This window comes from Pristis pectinata, chromosome 34, assembly GCF_009764475.1.
Source record: "Pristis pectinata isolate sPriPec2 chromosome 34, sPriPec2.1.pri, whole genome shotgun sequence".
NCBI lineage: Eukaryota > Metazoa > Chordata > Chondrichthyes > Rhinopristiformes > Pristidae > Pristis > Pristis pectinata.
In genome coordinates, this window is record NC_067438.1 from 18,863,310 (window position 1) to 18,871,343 (window position 8,034).

Here is an 8,034-nt window from a genome sequence, read left to right on the forward strand (position 1 = left end):
GTCTGATGGAGTGGGAGAAGAGTGCATTTCCTGGGTGGGTAGGTAGGTATAAATCCTGGACACCAGCACGCTATTGTCTCAGACATTTCGCGTGTTGCTCAGCTGTCTTGATAGAAGAGGTTAAGCGCAGATGTTTGTTCAGTGAGTGTAATTAACATCAGACTGCACGGAGCCCGATTGTGTCACCAGGGTTTTCCTCACTGCTTTTAAAACCTGTTCCTTTCGATAATGTCTCACAGTGTCAGTGGGAGCAGCCCCTACGTCACTGACAGAGCAGCAGCTGCACAGCGGAAGAAGTTATTCGGGAGCTACGAACAATAATGTGGGATGTTACATGAACCAAAGGAATCTGTAAATAGTCGAGTGTGAATTTCTGGTCACCGACTGGAATCTGGGAACAGTGGAGTGAGATGTTACAGGAATGGGTGGGGATCTGAAAGCAGGAGTGTGGGATGTTACAGCGACGGGGCGGGGTGTATTCCCATACGCTGACTTAATTTTATCGGATGCTCCTTGGATAACAGTAGGATATCGGATCTTCTATTCACTCGTGACTATTAAGCCCGAAATATTCCCATCCTCGCTCTCGTTGCTGTTTCAGGTAAGTCCAAGTCCAAGGACTCGACCAACAAACAAGTGAGAAGCAGTGGTCACGGGCTCTGGTGAAGTGGTCTGGTGGGTGGACTGTTCATGAAGTTGGCCGGTGAGCAAAGCGGAACTTTATCACTAACTGAGCTCCGGTTGAAGGAGATGCCATACATGGACCTGGTCCGTGAGCGGGATTCAACGCCATGAATGGAGTTCATCTCCGTGTAATTTATCCTCAGTTCCTATAGTCATATTGCTGACATGTCCCCAAATCCATTTATTTGTCCTATAAACTATTGTTATCTGCACTGCCGTTCCTTTAATTCACACTTTCCTCACGGCTGCCGTGTCCTGTGACCTCAGGTGTCGTAACTCTCTGCAGCAATCAGTTTACTGATATTGTTGTATGAATAATGGTCTAATTTCAACCTGAAACATCCGGTAGTTTCCCACCGCCGCCATTCCTCTGCCGGGCACTACATGCGGCTGAATCAGACTGCTCCATGAGGGACCTGGGCAAATTTCACCACAATCTCCAGTGTGGCTGCGTCATGTTCCCAATCAGAAGCAGATAGCGGCCCCGACAAACCGACGTTGGCTCACAGGGTAATAAATACAGGAGAACCCTGGGCTGATTCACCCACAACCAACATAAATTTGCTGCATAAATAGCAGGAATAGTGACCCTGTCCCCAACCCACACTGACCCCTGGCCACCACCAAATGATCAGCGACGCTCTCACAGAGCACTGAGCAATGATCAGGATCAGGATCCTCGGCTGCTTCAGCATAACGTCCAGGTCAATATATCACCTCTCCCTCAACCGAAGCTCAGATGCTGAGGACTTTGATCTTTATGAACTGGAACACGTAATGAAATGTGCACTCGTTGGGCATCTTCACCGGACCATGGACCCACCGCTTCTCAGATGTCTGTTAGTCGAGGTGATGCCATTATTTTCCAGTCGCTTTTTGACTTCACGGATCTATCATCACCGTCTCCAGCAGAAAACTCCGGTGTAGGGTACAACCACCTCCAACTCTGAATCCAAGAACAGGTTTCTACATTTGATTCCCTCCCTGTGAATCAGCTGACGTTGCTCCAACCCCGTTGTCATGTTTGTGTTTATTTCTCTCCTCACAGTAAACGTTCTGACGATTGTGGTCCTGTCGCGGGGAAAGTGCGGTCTCTCCAAAGGCGTCACTGGCCACCTGGTGGCCACGGCAACGCCGGATCTGCTGGTCGTTGTCCTCGACCTGATACTGAGGCAGATTCCTATTCTTTATTGGGAAGCGTCTGGTTCTCTGAGTACATCCCCTTTGTAATATCGACGTCGTCTTGTTTTACACAGCCACCGACTGCTCTATCTGGTTCACCGTCGCTTTCACCTTTGATTAGTTTGTGGCCATTCGTCGTCAGAAGCTGAAAGCGAAATATTGCACAGACAGAACGGGGCTGCGGTTCTGGGGTAGGTGACCGTGCTGAGCTATATACATAACATTTTCTGGTATTTCACGCTCTCAGAAAACTACAGTTTTGTAATGATCCTTGCTTTTGTTTGGACAGATTGGGTGTTCTGTCCTTAGCTGTTTGGATCGCAGTCGAGTTCCTCCATTACCTCCTCACGCCTGCGATCCCATTTTCCCTCATTCTCCTGCTCAATGCTTTGAACATCAGACACGTTTGAGTGGCGAGCAGAGCCCGGAGGAGACTCCTGGGTACCAGCAGTGGGGAGAGTTCCAGAGACCCGGAGATGGAAGGCCGCAGGATTCCTTCATTTTACTGTTGTTTGTGTCGGGGAGTTTCATCATGTTGTGGCGTTGTTTACGTTGAATTCTGTGCGGCTCCGATTGTATTACATTTCTGCTGCAGTGTTTACACCTGGTACCATAATGGGACTGAGCTTCACGCTGCAGCTCCTCAGCTGCTGCACGAACACGGTCTTTACGCGGTGACCAGACTAAGTTCAGGGAGAGGCTGAAGGAGGTGGCGAAATCTCCCCTCATTCTCATTGTGAGATGCGCTCAGCGCGCAGAGGAGCCGAGGAATCCGCGCCACTGCCGCGAATGAAACGACTCAGTCTCTCCCACTCCAAAAACAGTGGGGGGTAAACTGGCAAAATCGGGCCGGGAATTGTGAACTGGAAGGAATATCGTCTCAACTCTGTGATTTTGTTTTGAGTAAATGAGCTTTTCTCCTTGAACCAATTGTGTATAATTCATGTTAATTTGTTTCACCTGAGAATGCTGCTAATCTAAAACGATGTGCCTGTGTGCCGCTACATGTACGTTTTTCAGTGCAGCTGTGCGTTCATGTACTTGTGCATCTGACAATAAACTCGATTTTGATTTTGACTTTGAATTATCTGACATCGGTTCTTCCCGGCAGAATTACGTCACGTTGGTTGAGATTCTCCGTCACAGAGCCAGAGATCTGAGTTAGAAAACTAGTTGCAGTGCAGGAACAGGCAATTCGGCCTACGATGTTGGGCCGGACTGATTAAGTAAGTGTTTTCAGTGCTTCATTAAACTCATCCTCTTGCCTACATAATGTCCATAACGTTCCATTTTCTGTACGTCCATGTGCCCCAGGTGTATTTTCCTCCACCGCCACACCTGACAGCGTATTCCAGGCACCCACTGCTCTCTGCGCAGAAAACCTGCTGCTCACGTGCTTTGAATTTACCGACTGTCACCTTAAAGCCATGTGCTCTGGTATCAGATATTTCGTCGCTTCGGAAACGATACCGGCTGTCTGATGTGTCTATGCCTCTCTTAATCTTATAGCTATCAGCTCTCCACTCAACATCCGACGCTCCGGATATAACAACACAAGTTTGTCCAACTTCTCCGAATACCACACGCCCTCTAATCCAAGCAGCATCCTCTTCAAAGACGCCACTTATTTCCTGTAACGGGGCGACCAGAACTGAATACAATGTTCCAGATGCGGCCTGACCAGAGTGTCAAACAGCAGCGACAAAACCTCCCGACTCTGGTATTCAGTGCGGTGACTAACAGACGGAAATATGCGATACGACTTGTTACCGCCCCATTAACCTGTGGAGTCACCTTCAGAGAGCTATGGATTTGCACCACAAGATACTTTTGCCAGTCAACACTGTGGAGTCTCTTTATATTTGATATGCCAAGTGCAACACCTCAGAGTTGGCCGGATTATCTCCATCTGCCAATTCTCCGTCCACGTCTGCAAATGACCTACATCCTAATGTATCCTTTATCAATCGTCAACACAATCGACAACACCAACAGACTGTCCATCCTCTACGATCTTACTAACCCTCCCGTCCACATTTTCAGCCAGGTTATTTTGGAACATCACAGACAGAAGATGTCCCACTACGATCGCTGTGGCGCATCACTAGTCACGGACCTCCAGCCAGAATCAGACAGGGAGGGTGTTGCCAAGAGTTGTGGGATATTACGGTTAGGTAAAGGGCTGAGGGCTGTGGTGAATTTTGGAAATTGTGCTGGTGGAAGGTTTTGGCATGTGGGCCTGTTGGCAAGGGTATATCGGGAGTGTTGACTGGGGTTGTGGTATGTTAGGGATAGAGTTAGATTAGAGAATATTAAATTGGTGCAGGGAAAATTACGAGAGGATCATGCAGGAACTTGGAAGAGTTAATTGGGAATAGCTGTTTCGGGGCAAGTCCACATCGACATGTGGAGGGCTTTTAAAGAACAACTGCACAGAGCATAGGATAGGCTTGTTCCAGTAAGAGAAAAGGACAATGATGGCAAGGAATCCTTGGAATAGAGGAGAGACTGTGACTTGAGCCAAGAAGAAAACGGAAGCGTGTGTAAGTTTTAGAAATAATAAATTAAACAGGTCCGTTGAAGCTGAACACAGAAAATAGTACAGTACAGCACAGGACCATACCTTTCTGCCCACAGTGATCAAGATTATAAAGAATCTGGGAAAGAACTCAAGTAGGGAATTATCAGAGCCACGATGGGCCATGAAAAGTCTTTGGCAAGTAGGATTAACGTGAATCCTAAGGCATTCTACACATACGTTAAGAGGAAGAGGATCAGCAAGGAGAGGATAGGGCCAGTCGACGAGAAGCAGGGAACATGTGCTTGCAGGCGGAGGACATGGGAGAAATCCGAAATGAGCACTTTACGTCTGTATTTACCAAGAAAAAGGATGCGGAGGATCGTGACATCAGTATGAGGCGTAGTGATATGCTGGGGAATATTGATATTGTGGAAGGGGTATGGTTGGGCATTAAGGTACATTTGTCTACAGGGCCTGATCGGTACTACCAGCACGTCTCCTGTCCCACCAGGGGCCCTAACACCATTCACCATTGCTATACAACCATTAAAGATGCCTTCCGAGCCACTCCTCACTCTCACTTTGGGAGCTCTGACTACCAGGCTGTGCTTCTCCTCCCTGCATTCCAACAGAAACTGAAACCGGAGGATCCACTACTGAGAGTCGTGTAGTGCTGGTCTGAGGAAATATTTGAGCTTCTCCGCAACAGCTTTGAGTCAGTGGACTGGTACATGTTGAAAGACACAGCAGTCAGCCTTGGTGAGAATGTACCCACCATCACGGACTTCATCAGCAAGTGTGTTTAGGTCTGTGTACGAAATAATACAAAGCGTATGTTTCCAAACCGGAAACCATGGAAGAACCACGAGATCCACTCCCGACTGAAGTCGTCGACTGCTGCATTCAAATCAGGTGACCCTGACCGACACAAGAATTTGAAATCCGACCTCAGGAAACAATCAGGAATGCCAAGAGACAATACCGGTTCAAATTAGAGTCCCAGACCAGCAATCAGTTGTTGCAGGGCTGACACGCTATGACGGCCTACAAAACGAAGTCAGGCAGCATAGCTAATAACAACGCCTCCCTTTCTGCTGAACCTAACGCATTATATGCGCGTTTTGAACAGAAGGGGAGTAGATTGTCATCACCCACCCTGACAGCCTCCAATGCAACTGAACCCGTGGTAATTCCCGATGACGTAAGATCAGCCTTCCGGAGAGTGAACTCGAGGAAAGCATCGGCCCTGAATGGTGTCCAATGTCGTGTGCTCAGATATTGCGCTGATCAGCTGGCGGGGGTATTTGCAGACATATTTAACATCTCCCTCCTTCGGTCTCAGGTTCCCTGCTGTTTTAAGATGACCACTATCAATCCGGTACCAAAATAAAACAAGGTAACATTCTTTAATGACGTCCAACCAGTGGCTCTGATATCCATCATTATGCGGTGCTTTGAGAGTCTAGTCATGGCATGCATCAACTCCAGCCTCCCAGACACCCTCGACCCACTGCAATTAGCCTACACATGAACTACCTCTACAGTGGACTCCATCTCCTTGGCTTACACTTTTGGAACATTTGGACATTAAGACACCTACGTTAGACTATAGTTTATTGACTATAGCTCCGACTTCAATACTGTAATTCCGAGCAGACTCATCACCAAACTCCGAGACCTGGGACTCAATATTTCCTCTGCAACTGGATCCTTGACTTTCTGACCAACAGACCGCAATCAGTGAGGATAGGCAGCAAAATCTCCGGCACACTTATTCGCAACACTGGTGCCCCGCAAGTCTGCATCCTCAGCCCTCTACTCTACTGCCTATATACTCATGACAACGTGCCCATATTCTGCTCTAACTTCATCTGCAAGTTTTCAGTCTAGGACGTATTTCAAATCATGATGATTCGGAGCACAGGAAGAAGATAGAGAGCTCGGTGACATGGTTTCATGACAACAACCTTTCCCTCATGTCAGCAAAACAAACTAGTTGGTTATTGACTTCAGGAAAGGGGGCGGTATACATGCACTTTTTGACATCAATGGTGTTGAGGTCTAGATGGTTGAGACCTCCACGTTCCAAGGAGTGAACATCACTAATAGCCTGTCCTGGTCCAACCACATAGAATCCACGACCAAGAAAGCTCACCAGCGCCTCTACTTCCCCAGTAGGCTAAAGAAATTTGGCATGTCCCCTTTGACACCCACCAACTTTTATCATATTGATTTCACTGCAATCATATCTATCCATCCATCTATCTATCTTTATCTATCTATCTATCTATCTATCTATCTATCTATCTATCTATCTATCTATCTATCTATCTATCTATCTATCTATCTATCTATCTATCTATCTATCTATCTATCTATCTATCTATCTATCTATCTATCTATCTATCTATCTATCTATCTATCTATCTATCTATCTATCTATCTATCTATCTATCTATCTATCTATCTATCTATCTACCTACCTACCTACCTACCTACCTATCTACCTATCTATCTATCTATCTATCTATCTATCTATCTATCTATCTATCTATCTATCTATCTATCTATCTATCTATCTATCTATCTATCTATCTATCTATCTATCTATCTATCTATCTATCTATCTATCTATCTATCTATCTATCTATCTATCTATCTATCTAAAAGTTTGGGCACCCCTGGTCAAAATTTCTGTTACTGTGAATTGTTAAGTCCGGAGGAGATGAACTGATTTCCAGAATTCATAAAGTTAAAGATGAAACATTCTTTTCAACATTTTAAGCAAGATTAGTGCATTACGTTTGAGTGCAAATAAGGAAAGGAGCATCATGCAAACGTTTGGGCACCCCAAGAGGTTTGAGCTCTCAGATATCCTTTTCCAAGATCTCAAACCTTCATTAGCTTGTTAGTGCTATGATTTGTTCACAGTCATCGTTAGGATAGGTCAGGTGATGCAAATGTCAAACCGTCAAAAAATACCCTGCCTCCTCAAACCTTGTCCCAACAATCAGCAGCCATAGGCTCCTATAAGCATCTGTCTTGCACTCTGAAAATTAAAATAAATGATGCCAACAAAGCAGGAGAAGGCTATAAGAAGATAGCAAAGCGTTTTCAGGTAGCCGTTTCCTCAGTTCTTTTGCTCAGTTCCTCAGTTAACTTTTGCTTCAAGGTCTTTTTCTTTTTTGTTATTTTGAAACTGTAAAAGATAGAAATAAAGAAGTAGTCCTGTTTGAAATATTAAAGAAATGTGTCAGCTTTAACTTTATGCCTTTTGGAAATCAGGTCATCTTTTACTCTTTTAGCTATTCACAGTAACAGAAATTTTGAGCAGGGGTGCCCAAACTTTTGCATTTCACTGTATATATACACAGTACACACACACACACACACACCATATTACTGGCGTTAGTTAATTTTACTCCCGTGGTAGATGCAATGAGTTGCCCAAGTGATGCTTCCCATCAACAATGCTACTGTTCTTCTGTAAAGTATGTTCTTGGTTTAGAATATCATCTTTATGCCTGTTAGGTTAAATGTTGTGATCAACAATGTAAGGAGAGTTAATTTGATCCTGCTTGTTCAGTAACTGCAATTATTGAAACTTCATTGTGCCACCGGGGACTTGTTCTCCTTCATTAACAGAG